General features: G+C 39.6%; 1 protein-coding gene and 1 pseudogene across 2 annotated transcripts in view; one reads left to right on the top strand and one right to left on the bottom strand.

Annotated features, from left to right (window-relative positions):
- The window catches only part of LOC135195087 (vesicle-associated membrane protein 4-like), a 196,925-nt gene that overhangs the window by 122,040 nt on the left and 53,234 nt on the right, over positions 1-21,651 (bottom strand). The window lies entirely within an intron of this gene.
- The window catches only part of LOC135226933 (periodic tryptophan protein 2 homolog), a 79,041-nt pseudogene that overhangs the window by 39,810 nt on the left and 17,580 nt on the right, over positions 1-21,651 (top strand).

Here is a 21,651-nt window from a genome sequence, read left to right on the forward strand (position 1 = left end):
CATTAAAAATGTCTTGCTGATGCACATAACTTATAAATCTTACTACGGGATTTTCTTTTTTAATATCATTAAAAAATGCATTGGGTGAAATTGACAGTTTTTATAAAATAAATGAAGGAGAATTCAGATACCAGAAAGAAATTTGAAATGTTTTTTATTTTTTTTATAATTGAATGGTTTAATGTAAGTCACATAGGACTAGAATGACCAAAACTGGTAACAATATGTGTGAAAGGAGCAATCGGTGATTTTCTGAATTACACTAAATATCAGGGTCTGAGTAGCATTCATAAACTGAAACTGGCTAGAAACTACACTCTTACTAATTGGATAAACATAATTTACTGTTGTTTTCTTTAATTTTGTTTGAAAGAATATATTGACTTATCTTTAGATGATGTTCCTTAAGGGGGCCGGCCGGAACCCTTATATAGTATGGGGGTAAAGGGTGAAAAATGCAGTAATGAAAAAATTCATGGAGCTTCATATGGCAATTTAGAATACTACGTATACAAAATATTTCATCAAAATTCCTCTTACTTTCATAGTTACAGGGTAATTAGTAAACGTAACTCAATAAGCCAAAAAACATTGATCCGTACAAGAAAGTGCAATATTTCTTGTGTTATCGTAAATTTTGATAATTATTGTCAAGAAATTATGAGCAATGGCATCTTTAGAGATTCCATGAGTCACGGAAGGGAAGTCAGTCAGCTGCCAAGATCAACCATGATTCAGTGTGAGCACAAACCCCAAGTAGTCTACACGTTCGAGTTTCACCTCTGACATTCTCGCTTGCTTTTACTTATGTTTATCTTTTTTTCTGCAAGAATTTCATCATGCCAATGAGAAAAAGACAAGCAAAACATCCCGCTAACATAGAAAATTCGCTAAGAAAATTCGCTTTAATATGATTATAGAATATCATAATATACGCGATATTAGCGTAGTTAGTGAAGAGAGAGAGGGAGGGTTGCGTTGTAAGTAACGTCCCCGTCTTGCCTGACGCACACGTAGCATTGTGCCCTAGGCTACGATCTTTGAGCAAAAGGATCTTCATTTATGATAAATAACAGTTTTGGTTTACTAATACCAAAAAGGAAATATGGAATTCATAATAATCATGATTTATTAACATTGTCTTTGTAAAAAGAGAGTACACCTTCGGGTTTCACCTCTGACATTCTCTTGCATTTTCGTTTGTTTATCTTTGTTTCAGCAAGAATTTCATCATGCCAAAGAGGAAAATACAAGGAAAACATCTCGCTAACATACAGAAGAAGAAAATTCGCTGTAATAAGCCGAGTTAGTGAAGGAGAGAGAGAGAGAGAGAGAGAGAGAGAGAGAGAGAGAGAGAGAGAGAGAGAGAGAGAGAGAGAGAGAGAGAGAGAGAGAGTTGCGTAGGAAGGAGTCCCCCGTCTTGCCTGATGCAGTGCTCAAGCTACGATATATGAGCAAAGGGATCATCATTTATGATTAAATTAGGATAAATAACATAGTTTTAGTTTATTAATACACAAAAAAAGAAATATACACTCATAATAATCATTATTTATTAACATTGTCTTTATAAAATACAAGGAAAACTTTTGAATGCCCGTATCACAAAACTGTACTTTTTGACCTTCAAAATCTATCTTCTCACTTAGTTTAAAGCTATAACATTGGAATTTGGGAATTAGGTATATAACTCGGAAAGACATAGAACAATCAAATCAAGCCCTTTTTTCCAAGTTTTGTTTCGACCTTTTTTTTTTTTTTTTTCCTGATTATAGGGTTTATTTTGTACCATAATGAAAAATTCATATCTAGCCAAAAAATGACTTTTAGAAAAAAAAAAAATCCTCATTTGATTGGAGGTCTACATCAGCTCTATATATGTTAGTAATCCCAGGTCTTAATATTAAATATCAGGGGAGGAGATAGAATTTGAAAATGGTTACTTTCGGGATAAATCGCCCTGGCGTCACAAAACCAAAGGTTAGAGGCGAAAATCATATGCGGTTTGGAGATGTCCCAAGTCACCTTATTAATTAAACCCTCTTACGCCGACTGGACGTATTTTACGTCGACATTTTTTGTCTCCCAGTGTGCCGTGGACCGTTATTTACGTTGACTTACAAAAGTTTTTTTTAAAATTCGCGGGAAAAATACTTATAGGCCTACCAGCCTAAAACTTTTGAATCACACGCCTTGGGGGATGTTGGGAGTTCACGGATCAAGTTGTTTTGTTTACAATCGTTACGCAGGCGTGCAAGCGCGAATTTCTTTCTTGCCGCACTGAAAAGTATCTGTGACACATCTCGGAAATTATTTCGTCACTTTGACATAATTTTTGTACCATTGTAAATTAGCCGTTACATGAAGTATTATATATGAAAATGTGCGTATTTTTATGTAGAATACAACAATAAAATACTCATGATTGTAGCTTTTATCAGTTTTGAGATATTTTCATATAAATAACGATAAGTGCCAAAATTTCAACCTTCGTGTCAAATTTGACTCTACCGAAATGGTCGAAAACGCAATTGTATAAAGCTAAAAACTCTTTATATTTTAGTAATATTCAATCATTTTACCTTAATTTTCAACTAATTGGAAGTCTCTAGCACAATATTTCGATTTATGGTGAATTTACGAAAAAACTTTTTCCTTACGTCCGCGCGGTAACTCTTCCGAAAAAAATCATACATGCGATTGTGGTAATGTTTGCACCATTTTAAAATTAGCCGTTATATAGAGTTTTATATTTGGAAATGTGTGCAATTTCATGCACAATACAACTAAAAAACAAACCCATGGTTGTAGCTTTTATCAGTTTTGAGATATTTTCATATAAATAACGATAATTGCCAAAATTTCAACCTTCGGTCAACTTTGACTCTACCGAAATGGTCGAAAAATGCAATTGTAAGCTAAACGCTTATATTCTAGTAATATTCAAGCATTTACCTTCATTTGACAACAAATTGGAAGTCTCTAGCACAATATTTCGACTTATGGTGAATTTATGAAAAAAATAACATTTCTTTACGTGTGCGCGGTAACTCTTCCGAAAAATCATACGTGCGATTGTGGTAATGTTTGCACCATTTTAAATTAGCTGTTACATAGAGTTTATATATGAAAATGTGCGCAATTTTATGTAGAATACAACAAAAAATAATTGAAGGTTGTAGCTTTTCTCATTTTTGAAATATTTGCATATAAATCACAATAAATAGAAAAAAAAACCACGTTCGGTCAACTTTGACTCTACCGAAATGGTCGAAAAACAAAAGCAATTGTAAGCTAAAAAACTCTTACAGTCTAGTAATATTCAGTCATTTATCTTCATATTGAAACAAATTTGAAGTCTCTAGCAAAATATTTAGATTTATGGTGAATTTAAAAAAAAATCTTTCCTTCCCTCCGCGCGCAGATTCTCCGCCACAAATCTCCGAAATGCGTACGTACCATTCTCGGAATATTTTCTCCATTTCATATTAGGCATTTCATAGAGTTTTATATATGAAAGTGTGCGCAATTTCATGTAGAATAAAACGAAAAAATATTTGAAGGTTGTAGCTTTTCTTATTTCCGAAATAATTGCATATAAAAAATATATATATAAAAAAATTGACATTTGGTCAACTTTAACTCGTCAGATATGGTCGAAAACTGCAATTGTAAGCTAATACTCTTACAGTATAGTAATATTCAATCATTTGTCTTCATTTTGAAAGAAATTGGAAGTCTCTAGGGCAATATTTAGATTTATGGTGAATTTTAAAAAAAAAAAAAATTTGTTTACGTCCGCGCTTTACGAATTCATGCATTATTTTGTGATAATATTTTTCTCTGTGTTGCTTTTATCGTTTTACAATGTGCTATATACCAAAATGATTGCAATTTAGTGTACATTACAACGAAAAAAAAAGTAACTTGTTTCCTTTAACCGTTTTTGCGCACAGCGCAATTTTGAATACAATTATATATGAAATTTCGTTTTTGCGCTATCATATATCGCATTATTTATATATGATAATGATAATTTTTTTCATTTCTGATGATTGCATACTAAACTTCAGCCAATGACAAAAAAAGGAGCCAAAAATTAACTCTTAATCTCAAAAACTAAGCGCGCTGTGATTTTTTGAAAAAAATATTTTTTCCGCTTCCGCACTCGCTCTGAAACACCTCCGGCACACGGGAGACAATTTTTTTATTTACCGCTTCGGCGTAAGAGGGTTAAGTGGTATGAATATCAGAGTCCTGTCCTCAAAAAATGGCATTAGTCGGCCGGCCCACTCTTAATTATACTTCTAAAGCATTTATTGAACTTTTATCAGTTGAATATTTTTTGTAACTAAGTGGAATTTTTTAATGTTATGTTTCAACTTCTTGCTCAGTATCAGTATTATCTACCACCCATTTACGGATATTAATAATATGTATGGAAATACAATTTTTTTTTCATTTTGTCTCATTATAAAGAGTGTAAGCATTTTTCTCTCAAGGAGTAACTTATTCATTTCTCAGCCATACGGTTTCAGAATTAGCCCATTCAATACTGAAATGATCAATTGTATATTTGGCATAACTGCTGTGAAAGAACACATTATTGGTTATAAAATAAAATACCATATAAATACTATAAATAAAAACCATACTGCATATTATAGGATTCTCTGCCTTGACAGAACAGGCAAGGACCATAGGCTAAGCCAAACATTATTTGCATTTTTATATTTTTATTATAAACAAAATTTAAAAGATAGTTTTGTTTTTAGCGCTGTATATACAAAACACATAGGCCTACAATTTTGAGTGCTAAAATAAATGCTCTTCAGATAAAAAAAAAATGGTTAGGCAGAATTACAAGAAAAAATTAGTACCTCAATTCTTGTAGAAGAAACACACGAAAGAGCGATAATAATTTTAATTCCCTCTAAACAATGTTGTTTAGCTCGCCTGCATAATATAATGAGCGAGTGACTCTGTTTTTTTTATTTGTGCAGGAAAAGGATCATGCTCTAGGGCAACCTGTGACCAATTAACAGAAACTTATTCTGTCACCATAAGTTTTATTTTATATTTATATCTTATTGCCCAAAAACATGAAAGGCAACTGATGCAATACTTTGTAATGTGACTGTACGAGCCATAAGATACTATCTCAGGAGGACTTATCCTTTTGGGCTTGAGTGTCAGTGGCTTTTTGCTTGTAGCAGCAAACATATAAAAGGTATCCAGGAACACCCTTTCTTTTTGGCTTCATGCAGTACTCAGATTGCTTATGATTGCTCTGGTAAGGTTGACAGTTGAATAGTGCAATTCAGGAAAGAGAATAAGTTTTCAGTATCACAGGTAATGAAGGCAAGTGTCTGAACATGTCGGACTATCTTGACCGTATACTACTTGAGGAACGTCGCTCACAAGTCTCTCCCCCGTAGGGGGTTAGTTCCATCAGTGTAGGCATACTTAAGGTTCTTTGCAGCGTGCCTTTGGCCCCTAGCTGTAACCACTTTTGTTCCTTTTACTGTACCTCCTTTCATGCACGCTTTCTTCATCTTACTTTCCACCCACTCCTAACACTTGATTCATAGTGCAACTGCGAGGTTTTCTCCTTGTTACTCCTTTCAAACCTTTCACCTTCAATTTTCATTTCAGCGCTGAATGACCTCATAGGTCTCAGTGCTTGGCCTTTGGCCTAAATTCTATATTCAGCTCACACATCTCTGGACACCTCATCCTAGGACCTGTGGCGGCTGCTAAACCGAAGTGCCTTTTAGACTGAAAATTATCTTGTGTACTGGGTTAAGCATAAGTCTAGGGTGAATGGTAGCATGATCCTCTTCCAGCCTCCTTATTCCACCCCATGCCAGGTAGCATCTCAGCCCAAATACACACGACAGTCGAGCGCCCTATCATGTTGCTTCAGCTATTGAGATGCCACTATCTGGGTTCTCTTTATAACAAAGTTTGGGGGCTGGTGGCATTAGAAGTACATATAATCTAAATCCGTTGCTAGTACGTATTGGCCAAATTGAGCTACCTTCCAACTTGTGTCACCCCTCTTAGGGTCATACTCATTCTCCAAGAGTCCCCTTTTTTTTTCAAGATAGATCTCAAACATATCTCGCTTGCGTTCAGGGCATGCTGCTCTGTCGTCCCTATGCTAGGCTGAGTAGAGTTACTGGTTTATTGCTCCCTTTCCCATTATCATGAGCCGTAATGTTAGTTAAGAAACATCTTCTCGCGTAAGGAGCAAGTCGTAGTCATAAATGATGGTTTGTATTTTTTTAGGAACGAATAAAAAAATATATTGGAAGCAATTGTATTTTTCATTGGTAAGCAAATCAGAGCCCTTTTCATAGTCCCATCTCAACCATCCCTCTTAATCCTTGATGCCAGAGGGGAAGTGATTGGTAACAGCAGTTGAATGGGCACCCTCTTACCACCTGTTGACCACCTTGCAGCCAAGTCTGAAGGACTGATTCCAGCTTGTCCTGAGGAAGACTCTTACATAAAAGGCTCATTTTGTATGCCTAGGAAAAATACAAAGTACTTTTAAAAATGCATTGTGTATTTGTCATGAGCTATTGAGATTTTTATTATACATATATATGTTCTTTACAGAATGGGGGAACAAAGTAACAATAGTGAAATCTATTGAGTAAATATATTTTTTACATTTTTTGTCAGGGTGTAAAAGATCATTACTGTATTAGGATTTTGATTATTCTTTACAGTGTCTGATTTGATGAGTCATGATAGGTTTGCACTCAACTGTTCTAAGTATGTGTAACTTTTTTTTTATATATATATATATATTTATTCTGTTATATTTAACTGTGATCAAACTGTTTCCAAGTATGTGTGTAACTTTTTCTAAATATATTTATTCTGTGATATTTAACTGTGATCAAACTGTTCTAAGTATGTGTGTAACTTTTAAAAATATATTTATTCTGTGATATTTAACTGTGATCACTCTGTTTGTTCCAAGTATGTTAACTTTTTTTAAATATATCTGTTCTGTGATATTTAACTGAAACCACTGATGCTTTCTTTGATTATAGAAAAAGTGGGAAAGGTTTTCTACACACGTCGGATGAAGCTGTTCATGGACACCCACTTTGAAACCAGAAATGTTACTGTAACTGCTGCAGAGTATCATAAGAAGACAAAGGATACTGGTGGTGGCATTCGCGACTGGAGATTCCTCCTACTTGACATGAATGATAAAGGGGCTTTGGTGCACTCTCTCAATGTATCCAAACAGGTTTTTTGTTAACCCTCTTACGCCGAAGGGGTGGTATAATAAAAATTTTGTCTCCCATATGCCGAGGCGGTCTCGGAGTGAGTGCTGAAGTGAAAAATATTTTTTTTAAAAAATCACAGCGCATTTAGTTTTCGAGAGTACGAGTTCATTTTTGGCTCCTTTTTTTGTCATTGCCTGAAATTTAGTATGCAATCATCAAAATGAAAAAAATATCATTATCATATATTAATATGCGACATATGATAGCGTGAAAAAAAAAAAATTTCACTATATTAATTGTATTCAAATCGCGCTGTGAGCAAAACGGTTAAAGCTAACGAGTTAATTTTTTTTTTGTATTGTACACTAAATTGCGATCATTTTGGTATATAACACATCAAAGCAACACAGAGAAAATATTATCACAAATGATGCATGAGTTCATAACGTCCCGACGTAAAAATTTCTTTTTTCAAAAATTCACCATAAATCTAAATATTGTTTTAGACTTCCAATTTGTTTCAAAAGGAAGATAATAATTGAATATTACTATACTGTAAGAGTTTTAGCTTACAATTGCAGTTTTCGACCTTTATTTCGGACGAGTTTTAAATTGACCGAATGTGGAATTTTTTTTATATATTTTTTCTATATGCAAATATTCGAAAATGAGAATAGCTACAACCTTCAATTATTTTTTGTTGTATTCTACATGAAATTGCACACATTTTCATATATAAAAACTCTGTGACCAGGTGTGCCAAACCTCCAGTCAGTTCAGGATTCTCTTACCTTCCACAGAGTGATTCTATCTTAATGTTAAAACAAAGATTTGTTCCACATATGAACAAATGACAAACTTTAAATTGATTTTATTTTTCCTAGCTAACCAACCTGTGGTCTTAACATGTACCACCCACCTCTAGCCACCCCTCTTTCAGTTAACCCTGGGCTGGAAGAAAAAACTAATATGTCCTTAAATAAGGGATTTGACGTAAGGAAAAAATCTATTTTCTGGGCGATTGGCTCATGTCGCCAGCGAAATATCCTTTAATCTATTATTTCTAGGCTAAGGTAAATGTACTAACACATACCAGAAGAATAATAAATAAAGAAAAGGTCAGTATAACTGACTCGCTCACCTCCAAGAGGGTGTCGGTATGAACACTATGGCGAGTGAGACCACTACCACGAGCCAAATGCCAATAGAATTCTCCCACTACAAAATCCCCCCAAGAGGAGAGCCGACCCACAGAGTGGGCAGCAAGTACTACTACTACTCCATCCCATGCTGCCGACTGCTGCGCCTCTGGTGGCCATCCTGAAGTTAGCAGACAATCTTGGGCGATGGGATGGGTATGCGGGATTTCGCTGGCGACACGAGCCAATCGTCCCAGAAATAGATTTTCCTTACGTCAAAATCCCTTTTCTGGGCTCAAGCTCGTGTCGCTGCGCGAAATCGTACCAGAGAAATAGCACAAGATTGTAAACAAAATCAACAAAATAAAAGTAGGTCTCAAATAAAAGATAAATAAAAGTAAAAGAATATAATTGCTAATAAGGATACATATACACAGTGATACAAAAATAGAAATATTGCTTAATTACACTTAATTCTAATAATATTTCTTAACTTAAGGTAATTTACATATATACAGAGGTAATATGGCATATATGTACAAAAATGGTATCTGTGTAAACTGTTATCAAATTCCAGAGCAATTAACATAATAAGTTGAACAAAACAAACTCAACAATAATAATATATAAAGGAATGTATATGACTTAATATACAAAACCCGTAACCGTTACAAATAAGATGTATCCCCTAGCATAAAAATAAGGGGATGACATCCATGAGATCAATATCCATAATCAATTGTGAGTGTCCCTAGCAAAAAAATAAGGGACACCCACCACATCACCATAAAAGCAGCTAAGACACAAGGTGACCGTAAATGAACAAGGCAGGAATAGACGAACTGTTGGTGAGGCAGGTAGAAAGGAGGACTGGATCTTCTACTAAAGATTAGTTAGAGTCAGGGGAAACTATGTTACCCGCTGCTACTGCTGAAAATTTCAGAGCTTCCAAGGACTTTAAGTAATGACGTTTTCTTTGAACACTGTCGGCGATTTCCATCCAGTATACTTTTTCAACTCATCGAAGTTCATATGTTGAAAATAGTTAATTGAGGTGGCTACTGCCCTGACATCATGTGCTTTTGGGAAAGAGTCAGGATTGGCTTGTTTAATGAAGTACAGGATTTGTTGCCTGATGCCTTTAATAGATAAAGTGCCACCTTTTTCTCTCTTAAAGAGAGGACCCGATGAGGATGAGGAGGTCCTGGACAGAAAGGCTCGTAAGGCTGAAACTGGGCAAAGAGATACATCTTGTGGAAGGGGTAGTACCTTCCATGGTTCCCACCTCATCAAAGGATCTTCATTTTTAGCTATAAAGCTACGTTCCGGAGAAAGTAGCACTTCCCCTGTGGGAAGGAACTGAATATGATCCGGATCTCTGGATAAAGCCGACAATTCTGAAATTCTAGCTCCTGAGGCTAAGCTTAATAAAAATAGGGTTTTTCTTAAGAGCATTATAAACGAGCATGTGTCATTATCGGTTTCTGAAGCCAACTTTAGAACATCGATTAAGAACCATGATACTGACGTAGGCCTTACAGAAGGTCTAAGTCTAGCCACATTGCCTTGGGAATAGTACGAGAAGTAGGAATCCGTCAAGTCTATGTTGAACCCAAATTGAAAAATCTTTTTCAAGGCTGACTTGTTTGTCGTAATCGTGCTAGCTGCTAAGCCTTTTTCAAAATAAGGATCTGAAAAAGGATATAGCTGAATTGATTGTCATGATACTAATATCTGATTCTCTCAGGAAGGTTGCTAACTTTTTGACAGCAGCATCATACTGTCTCAAAGTTTGAATCTCTTTTATCGGATTCCAAGAAGAGAATATTCTGAGGGTCAATATTCGCATCCCTTTTTGCTGCAAACTTCATGAAATCCATAAAGTTAGGGTTTTGAGAATCCCTGAGGAAGCGAACACAGTCTTCGTTTGTACTGACTGGGAGAGCCTGGGATTGGGGATCCGAAGAGGGTGAAGACCCAGTTCCAGAATTAGAGGGTACCAATTGCTCTTCGGCCAGTCTGGGGCTACTAGAGCCACTTGACCCTTGAATTGTCCTGATGTGTTTAACACTTTCATGAGAAGATTCACTGGAGGAAAGACATAAATCTTCTCCCAGTTGTTCCAGTCTAGAGCCAGGGCGTCCGTGGCATAGGCAGAGGGTCCAGGTTGGGGGCCACATAAAACACGGGAGTTTGTGGTTCGCTTGAGATGCGAATAGATCCACCTGAAGACCTGGAACTCTCTGAAGGATCCATTGGAACGAACTGTTGTCCAGTGACCATTCCGACTCTAGAGGTACTGATCGGGATAGAGCATCTGCTATGACGTTTCTCACTCCAGCTATATGAGTGGAGGAGAGATGCCAACTGAACTTGTCCGCCAGGGAGAAGATGGCTACCATGACATGATTTAGATGACGTGACTTGGAGCCTCCTCTGTTTATACAAATGTACTACCACTGCGCTGTCCAGGACTAGCTTTATGTGGGAGTACTTTGACGGACGTAACCTTTTTAGAGTCAAGAACACTGCCATTGCTTCCAGTACGTTTATATGGAACTGACGGAACTGAGGTGACCAGTTCCTTGAACCTTCTGAACTGGGAATATCCTCCCCAACCGCTTAAAGAGCCGTCTGTGTGGATAGTGATCCCTGGTGGAGGAAACTGAAGGGGCATCTGACACCGACAAGTTCTTGACTTCCGCCCACGGCCGAGCCGATTCTTTAGAATCAGAGGGACTGAGGATAATTTGTCTCGGACCTGACATTTGCTCGTGAACGCCAGATTCTGGTTAGGTCTTTCAGTTTGGCTTCATTAGGATGTTCTGTCACTGATGCAACTGGAGTGAACCCAGGATCCTTTCCTGAGTTCTTCTTGACGCCAGTTTGTGACTTAGAAATTGCTTGACTGACTTCGCTATTCCTTCCTCTTGGTTGATGGAATCGACAGAGTATGGGAGGATAGGTTCCATTGAATGCCCAGCCACTGAAAGTTTGACTCTGGAGTGAGTCTTGACTTGGTCCTGTTTATCTTGAAGCCTAGATATTCCAGGAAACTGAATTGACTTTCAGTGTTGCTTTGTTTTTGCATTCCTCGACTGTTGAAGCCCAGATCAACCAATCGTCGAGATACGCTACTACCATAACCCCTTGCGATCTGAGTTGTTGAACTACTACTTCCGCCAGCTTTGTAAACACCCTGGGTGCTACGTTGAGCCCGAAAGGAACTACCTTGAAGGAGAATGTCTGGTCTCCTATCTTGAAGCCCAGATACGGACGGAAGTGTCTTGCAATAGGGATATGATAGTAAGCGTCTGTAAGATCGATAGAGGTGGTGACGGCCCCCACGGGGAAGTAAGGTCCGCACTGCGAGATCGTGAGCATCTTGAACTTGTCGCAGCGAATGGCTAAGTTTAAGCGGGACAAGTCTAAGATTACCCTTCTTTTTTGTGAGCCTTTCTTTGGCACGCTGAACAAGCGTCCTTGAAATTTTAACCTTTTGACTCTCGCTATAGCTCCTTTCTGAAGGAGATCCTCTGCGTACTCCGTCAATTCCTTGGAAGGAAGTTGGCGGAAAGGCCTGGATGGGGGTGGGTTCGCTAACCAGCTCCAACCCAGGCCTTTCGAGACAATGCTCTGAGCCCACTTGCTGAAGTTCCACGGTGGCGAAAGTGAAACAGCCTCCCTCCTACCTGAAATTCCTCATTGGTTCTGGTAGCCCCCTCGGCCTCCCCTGAAATGTTTTCCCCTATTAAAGGGATCTCCCGATCCTCTCCCACGAAAGGATCGCTTACCTCTGCCTCCCTACCCGAGGCGGTCATACTTCTGTGAAGCTTGACCCTCGAAGACCTGGTTGTAGCTGGAGAGAGAGCAATAAGAGGTGGAGGGCTGAGGCTGAGGCGATAACATAAATCGGCTGCGACTGAGCCTTTGAGGTGGAAGGTTGAGTGTTTGCACTAAAGGAACAGCCGGAACTTGCTGAGAGAAGCGTGGCTGCTTCTTCTGGTAGGGCTGGAAACGTCTAGGTTTCCTTTGAGCCTTACCCTTACCGGCTTGGTCCTGCCGTCTCTTGGCCGTAAGACCCCAACGGTCTTTAAGGCTCTGGTTCAATCTCGTAGCCTCTGACTGAACCTCCTTAACCATCGCTTCTGGGAAGAGGTCAGCTCCCCAGATGCTTGACGTAAGCAACTTATTCGGCTCGTGTCGAATTGTTGCTTCTTGTAGGACATGTTTCCTACAATTCGTCCTAGCAGTGGCGAACTCAAACATATCAGACTGCACCGTTTGAGTCAAAGATTTGGTAAGAAGCTTGAAGAGCGGTTCCGACCCATAGGCAATGGTAGCCACCTCGGTCATAGCCATGGAATTAATTGACCTGGCTAACCGCGATTTGGCATCGAATTCTGCCTGAATAAGGCTATCTGGAAGCCTAGGTAGCTTCTCACCAACTGCTCCATAGCACAGTCTGGTTTGAGTTTGCCAGAATGAGAAGGTGTTAGGTAAATCTTCCCACAATTCACCGGCTGAAGGAAGTAAAGGAGATGTAGGATCTGCTTCCTTCAGTTGAGGCATGGAGTCCCCCTTCTGGGCTGCTGGAATAGTAGTCGTCGCGATCTTTGTCAAGAAAGGGAGCGGAGTACCCTCTTCCATCGTAAAGATCGTAAACGGACTCTTAAAAGGTTGGATTTTCGTGTTGGAACAATCCATGTCCTCTAGACACCTGAGCCATTCTCTTTGAGCCTGGTCACGTGAATAGAGGACTGTCTCCTTTGGTACCTTATCATCCCCGAGTCATGCTGCGGCGGTGAGCCTGGGGGCGTAGCCGATGAAACGGGGGCTGAAGGTCTTCCGGGTAGAACTCGAAGTCCTCAATCCTCCGAGTTCCACATTCCGGGATAGAGATGAGCCCGTCTTGGAAGGGGGCGTATGACGCTACTCTCCATGGGTTGTTCATTGAGAACGGAGGTAGAGAGTCATACGGGGGAAGTTGAGTTCCACCTGTGCTGAAAGGTGGAGGAGAGGCTAGAGGAGCTTGGCTCAGTCCGGCTATAATGTTGTCCTGAGAGGTAATCCTATCAGACAACCGAGAGATCATTTGTTCCATGCTATTTTTCAGAGACCCAACCAAATCGCCCACTTGTTGTAATAGACCAGCGTTGGAGTCCAAAGCCGGAGCTGTAGCGGAGGTGGAAGGGTGGCTCTGAACTGGAACCAAGGGTAGCGGAACTGACGACTCCGCTGGAGTGCGAGATCTCTCCCTGGAGGATCTAGTCCTCGAGGACTTAGAGCCGGACCCAGAAGCTTTAGATCTCTCTGCTCCGGGGTTCCTAGCCGGAGACTTACGAGAAGAGGATGACGCCGAAGCCGTCTTCTTAGACGACGACGACGTCTTCGTCAAGGTTTTCACCGCTTGACCCTTGACCTTGGGTCTAACTGAAGCGTCAGGAGAAGTATAAAGTTCATTACCCGTAAAGCCTTGGAAGGATGGAGAGGTTGCAGGAGTAGAAGAACCAGTTGCACCCAAGGGTAGCCCTTGGGTGTCCAACGAACTTACCTCGACCAACAGGTCGTCTACACCTACCATAGGTTCCACATTAATGTCAAGCGTCGCGACTTCCGAGGAGATGTCCTGGCCTTGGTCCGTTAACGAGGCAGCCAGCTGTTGCTGGATGAAAGCGATAGTCGGGGCCGCCTCTGCTGGGTCGACGTAGCCTGTCGCCTTGCCTCCGGGGAAGATTAGTACCTCCGCCAACCTCTCTCAAGGATGTAGGGCATACCCTTGGCGGCGTTCTTCCCGAAACCGCCGACCCAGGCCCGCAGGGTTGCCAGTGCGGTATCCCTCACAGCCGGAGCCTGGAAGAGAGGGTATTGATTAGATTTAAGAATAACTTAAAACTAAAATCAACTTAAAGCTTAAGTTAGTGATTAATGTAAAAGCTTAAGCACTATAACAAATGAGGACCAGTTACCGGAGTTGGAATACTTACCCCGTCTAAGAGCTGGCTCACCAGATCGTAACAGATGGTACACGTCTCGTGGTACCAGACCTGGATGTCCCCGTGCGGAGTCGCGCATGGAGCATGGGACCGGCAAACTTCGTGTCCACAAGGGTCCTGAAGTGTGGCGGCGCATCCCGGATGCTCACAGTTGGTGGTCTGTAAGTGAAAAGACACATGAGTATCTTAAAGACTATCACTTACAGGCTAGAGGACAGAAGAACTCCGTTGCATGCCGGAGCTCGGAAAAAATTTGGGCATAACCCCTCCCTTAATCGCCTGAATAGGCTATAACCCCGGAGAGATCCGGTGAGACAGGTAAGGGAGGGGGGATGGTTTAAGGTACTTAAGATAAACTTAATAGTTTAACCTAATAAATCTTAAACCTAAACTCGAACGTACCGGACTAAGTCCAGTGCGTGGCGGAGTGTTGTAACTCAGCGAGACGGAGAGGTTAGAAGGGACCAACTGTATGTTCCGGTCCACTCTGCTGGGTGGACTAGCACCTTTCCGCTGGATGCCAGGACTCCGGTGGTAAAGGAGCCCTAGTAAGGTGGGAAAGAGCGAGAGGACATACAGACTCAGGCTAGCAACGGAGCGACGGGGTAGCAACGGAGGGGGGAAAGGCCAGTCCCCCCCCCACGTTACCATCCGGCCGGACCGAGAAGCCGGAGAGGTCGAGTCCAGTCTGGGTCTGTCCCGTCCCTCTACTCCCTCCGTCTGGGGGAGAGAGGGAGGCAGGCTCGGGTATGTGGAGCGAGCATGTGCAGACCAACGCACCCCCCCCCCCGACTCTATAGAAGAGCGGGAGGGGGGGAAGGTGACTGGACAGGCGTCTGGCTGCCTCGTGATCACGTAGTGACCACGGGGCGGTAAGAACAAAACAAAAGACAACTAAGCCTAGAACAAACCAACTGATCAGAGAGAAGCTATCGGGAAGCAACCGAACTGATGAGCGGTAGCATATAGGCCCCAATGGGCCATGACCTAGGCTAAGCAAGCCAGACACCTAACTAACCTAAACAAATATCATATAATAATTCAATAAATAATAATAATGAAAGAAAGAAAACAACATAGTCGGAGAAAAAATCCAGGAGTGTACGACTAACCCGAAGGCAAGTCTACCACTCAAGCCAGCCGAGGCCGATACTAAGAGCCGTGGCTAGGGTCTGGATGGAAGGAGCCTACATAAGGTAAAAGACATGCATGCATGACAAAACCGTGTAGACCGTACCCTAAACAAAGCGGATAATTAAAATAGAGCGTACATAAGTAAGGGGATGTTCTGGGTATGGGTGACCAAGAACGAACCCACCACGAGGTAGAACCATGCTGCCATGCTTCCGACCTAGAGTTCGTATTTATACCTAAAAAACGGCAATACGGGCTCAGGGCCGGAAAAACCAACTAGCAATAAACACTGGAGTACTTAACTTAGCTGCTGCGATGGCTGCACGCTCCATGGTAAATAAATCCAAAGAAAAGGGCACAAAAAACCGAGGTAAAAAAGGGCACGTGTGAATCGTGTGCGCTAACTGAAAAGGATGGCCACCACAGGCGCAGCAGTCGGCAGCATGGGATGGAGTAGTAGTAGTACGTTGCTGCACTCTGTGGGTCGGCTCTCCTCTTGGGGGATTTTGTAGTGGGAGAATTCTATTGGCATTTGGCTCGTGGTAGTGGTCTCACTCGCCATAGTGTTTCATACCGACACCCTCTTGGAGGGTGAGCGAGTCAGTTATATTGACCTTTTTCTTTATTTATTTATTCTCTGGTATGTTGTTAGTACATTTACCTTAGAAATAATAGATTAAAGGATATTTCGCGCAGCGACACGAGCTGAGCCCAGAAAAAACTATTCTTATTGTTTTTTACCAGTTTCCAGCTTTCTTCAGAAGATTTACCCTACTGTTTTGAACGCAGGTTTGTTAGTTATGAAAAATATAAATTAACTTAAAACTTTTCATATTTACCATATTTGTAGGATATGAGTATCATAGTCCTGTTTTGATTCCCTGTAGTATAACTTTTTGTTCTTTATTAAAGGAATTATTCTGGTATACTGGTATTTTTTGATGGATGGTAAGTCAGTTACTGAATATGCTCAGTTAATTGTTGAAACACATGATATTTAAAGTATCGTGATTGCTGTTTTGCTGTAGTGGTATTGCTTTGAACTGAGCTACAATTTTCTTACTGTTTTGAAGCCATTTAAGAAACAAGTCAACAAAATTTGGAAGATGCTATATTAATTTTTTTTGTATCTGCTGACATCAAGGCCCAATGATCTGTTTTGCTAGATGTCTTCATACTCTTTTGTTTCAAGATAGGAGAGTTGTATATTTATTTTTGCAGATTGTTACAAGTGTGGCTATGAATCCAAGTGGATGACTGGATAGCATTGGGAGTGTCATCTTTAGGTCAGTTACTGGTGTGGGAGTGGCAGAGTGAAACTTACGTTCTAAAACAACAGGTACGTACTGTAAAACATTTGTTTCCTCTATTAGATACTAGTGTACCCATACTCTCAAGAATAAGGTTGATATATAATAATTGGTTGAGAAAATAGATTCCAATCATAGGAAACGTTACTTACGGAACTGAAGGTTGGACCTAGGTACTTTATTTCTGCCTACTTACTTAGGAGCCAGTGATGAGAGAGGCTTACCCCTTCAGGGTAATTGAAATTGTACCATAGAGTAATGTTGAAGATGGTGGCAAAATATGTCATTTGTATATATATGAATTTTATCCACGAAAATATGGAGTACTGCACTGAAAGTTTTCTGGACTTCTCTTCCAGTACCAAGGCTGCATGGTTTTCAGTCATTATCTGTTTTTCATTTGCTATGCTAGTTTCCAAGAGTTACATTTTGTATGGTCATTTTTTAAAATTTATTTAAGAATAAGTTCTTTGAAATAGTTCCATGAGGATAAGAATTTTTACTTGTTCTGGTTAAGATACCTCACAGTCCTCACTTCAGGTTCATAAGATGACAATATCTTTTATTTATATACCTCCATACTGGGTCCTGCTTGCAGTTATGCCCTAAGGAGGATACTTATATATGAAATTAGTTTTATTTTTACCCTGTCTCTTTGAGTGTACTTACAGATTAAATTATTTTTATTTTTACTGTCTCTTTTTGGTCACTACTACATCGTATCTTATACTTTTCATATTCTGGCATTTTTTTTTATAGTGTTTGAATACTTTGTAATCTCTTTCTTCCAGGGTCATTTCAACAACATGAGAGTAGTTATGTAGTTCCCCTGATGGGACTGAATCTTGCTATTCTGGTGGAGAGGTATGGGAAGGTAAATTAATTCTGAATTTTTTGTGATTGTTATCAGTCTGCACATCTTGCCATTGGTGAACATTATTTTTGAATGGGGTAGTTTCTTTAATATATAATTTGTTTCCTTTTCTTGCTCAGATACTGTTCATGTTGTGTTTGTGAGGTACACTATATTGTATTTAAAACAGAAAGCTCCTCAATGTTCCCTTTGGACATTCTGATATCTTCAACTTCATCTAACTCAGATTTTCAGTGCCCCTTTGATAACTGATGATTTCACAAGGGATGTCTTTACTTATCCCTATATTTTTCAGGTGAAGCTGTGGTCCACCCAATCAAGTTTCTGTTTTGTTACGTTCTCTGAGCACAACGGTCCTGTGACAGGGCTTGCCTTTACCCAGAGTGGAAAAGCCATATTGTCTTCTTCGTTAGATGGTAAGCAGAGAATTCTCACTTTGTTGTAAGCTATGAATAAATTTAACTCATGTGAGACACTTAAAATGAATCATCATAATTTTGCTTTTGTGGAGTTGTGAAGATGAATGTGTTTTATGCAGTATGGGTAACAGACTTTCAACCAAAGAAATGTTAAATGTTTATTAACCAGAAGTGTTTTACAAGCATTTTAAAGTTATTTTCGTAAAATTCCCTATGTTCAGCAAATTTTTGTCTTCGTTCCACAAATTATAAGAAGTATGTATGTATACGTTGAAATATATTGGGTTCTTGTACATCAAAGGAAATGAGGGTGCTGATATATAGCAATAATAGCTACAATCACTATGACTAGCTTAAATACCTGTTCCTGTCAGTGATTGGTTATTATCTCCATAACCTATCCTCTTCTGTAAATGGCAATAACTTTGGAATAATAAATATGGTAGTAAAAACTAAAACAGATTAACCTGTTGTTGGTTTGTGGTTCCTTTATTCCATAAACATTACAGTACATTTAAATATCTCATCATCAGGGTTGTGATTTCTTTATTCCGTAAACAGCAGTACATTGAAATAATATTCCATCATTTTTAATACATATGTATACAGACCTTCCTTCTTTACATAGGGCTTAGCTTTTGAGTGTTAGCTGGAATGGTTGTTAAACAAACTCATTGACAGGTAGAGGGAAGCTCCACCCACCTGTTGGTCTGCACTCCACTTTGCTTTATTTCTGGCCATTTTTTTGTGTAGACATCATTCCTGACTCTGTGTCCTGACCTCCACCAGCTTGAGTATTTGTGTGTTTTGTTTGTGTTGGTTTTGCCATTATCATTGATTAAGAGCCAGACAACAGGTCTAGTCTTTTATTGATGTGATCTGCATATATTGTGTTATGTGGGAAGCATATGTGCAACCAAGATAGTCCATGTACAGAGTGTAGTGAATGGCTGTCTGAGCAATGGGTGAAGGTTGCCTCAAGGAAGGGGAGGTCTGTAGGGGGATAATTCAGTTAGTGCAATGCGTGTGGTGCACTGTAGGCATTACTTGAGGATCTTTGCAGCATCCCTTTGACCCCCAGCTGCAACCTCTTTCATTAATTTTTACTGTACCTTTGTTCATTTTTTTCTTTCTTTCTTCCATCAGACTTTCCACCTCTCTTAACAACTGCAAGGTTCTCCTGTTACACCTTTCAGACCCTTTTTACTGTCAATTTCCCTTTCAGTGTTTGGCCTATGACCTAAATTCTATATTCTATTCCAGGAGAGAGGAGAGGACGAGAGATGAGAGAGAGAGAGAGAGAGAGAGATGAGAGAGAGAGAGAGAGAGACGAGAGAGAGAGCGACGAGAGAGAGAGAGAATGCCACTGCGGTATCGTCTGTAGCCTACGGGAGGGAGGGATGACTTGACTGTTCTCATGCATCAATATTAATATATCATATAGTTTGTAAGTAAGAGCATCTTGATAAGATGTTAGCAAAAGTAATGTATTTCCCATGAAACAGTTCAAATAACTTCAACATAATGAATAGTTATTGAGTGTAGCATTGAGTAGCCTGAAAGGTGGAGTTGGAGATGAGCATCTGCATGAAAATACAATGGGTCACCCGTATTTGCAGGGGATGTGTTCCACCCCACCATGAAAAGCTAGCATCCACAAATACTTAGAATCCTATAAAATGTTAGAACTGCCCATTCTGTTAGTTCAAGCTCAAGAAAACCCACTAAAAATGCTTATACATATTTTTTAAAGTTTTATCACAAAACTTACGGGCTGCTCTTTAAGCCTGTGCTGACATAGGGCCAGCTCAATCAAAAACAACATATCACAAAAAGTGCATTTAATCATAAAATTGATTTGAAAATACAGTAATAGTGGATGTTTCCCATAGAAAAAACCGCGAATACGTGAATTTCCCATGAATAATGGGTTCATACGGTAAATAGAGAAAATATGTTAATTCATGAGCATGAATCTCTAGAGTGGAATGGCAGTATGTATATCATAACTAATGGCAATGAAAGCATTTTAATAAGGTAATAAAGGTTTTTGTTCACCAAAATCAATTATTAGCACAAAACTTTTCAAATACGTTCACAATACAAGTAGCCTAGCTGTTGGTCGTAGTTATGACTAGCCTACAAGGTGGTGGTTGATCATTGTGTCAAAAATTTTTTATCTGAGGTAAAATATTTATAACTTACTGTTAGAACCTTCGGGGTTGTTATGCAAGTTCTTAATTATAAAGATGTTGTCAGTAATAAATGTAACTCAGTGCTAAAGGTCAGTGGAAACAAACACCCAAGAAAAGAAAACTTAACTATTTAATGCCTAACAAATACAAAATTTAAATCAACCATGTTGGATGTAACAAATACCATATAACTTAATAACAATGAATGACAAATACCAGTCCTTAGAATCACACTGGATTCCCTAAAACTAAGAAACTAAGTTCTATCAAAGAAAGAGAAAATAACAGTTATCAATAGACAACTTATTTAGATACAACAATTGGTGGCCAGACCAAAAACTACCCTAATACTAATTCAAAGGGAGAAGGAAGGCAGTGTGAGTAAAACAAGAATTATAAAGTCCCTACCTAAAGCCACAAAGCTAAACACGCAAAAACTTTGTCTAGAAGAAGACTCATTGGGTAACATTATATAGTCCCGGTTCAAATATGGCAAAATACACATATATATAACCACTACATGGTTTTTCTGACATGAGTGAAAACATCCAAAGAGAAATAATTATCAGGGCCATGATCGAAACTCCAAATCAGCTAACAGGGCAGGTCATGAACACCAGAGCGATCCTGAACGAAAATCAGTGATATTTTAGTCCTACCTGGCGTCAGCCTCTGTACAGGCCATCTCACGAGCTAGCAAGCTCCCAAGTCCACAGCAGCTGGATAGAGACGTAGAAGTGGCAGGTAAATTTCCTTCAGTGCCGGGAGAAAGCGACAGCACCAATGCTCTGAGAATACCTCCTCGTCAAGGAAAGGCAGGAATGGCTCAAGTTGCAGGTGACAAGAGCACCTGTGAGCCTCGTATCGAAGTACCCAAGCCGCAGGTCGAAACAGGAGACACTTGAGTCGCAGGTGACTAGAGAACCTGCAGACAACAGACCAAGGCGAGTGTTTCAAAGTATAGTCTAAAAACAAACTGCCAAATAATCGTCATTAAAAATCCAAATGTCAGTAAGCTGCTCAAGCAATAATACCAGGGGGAATGCTCTAGCCCGAACTGAAATCTGTCCGAGCACCAACGTCCAGACATCACCAAGGCACATTCATAAACACTCGTAAAAGAAGAAAACCAATCGTTAAAATGATAGTTTGATAATATAAACAAACGGGGAGGTGCCTAACTGCACTGAGTAACCTTAAATTAAGCACTTTACTCTAAGCGCTTGAAATGACCAGAACGGGCTCTTAAACTTCAAAAATAATATAAAAAATACTCAGACAAAGCAAAGGCTATTCTGCCACAAAAGGATTCTTAAAAAGTAGTTATTAAACCG

The sequence above is a fragment of the Macrobrachium nipponense genome, chromosome 15 (genome assembly GCF_015104395.2).
Source record: "Macrobrachium nipponense isolate FS-2020 chromosome 15, ASM1510439v2, whole genome shotgun sequence".
In the NCBI taxonomy this organism is placed as follows: domain Eukaryota; kingdom Metazoa; phylum Arthropoda; class Malacostraca; order Decapoda; family Palaemonidae; genus Macrobrachium; species Macrobrachium nipponense.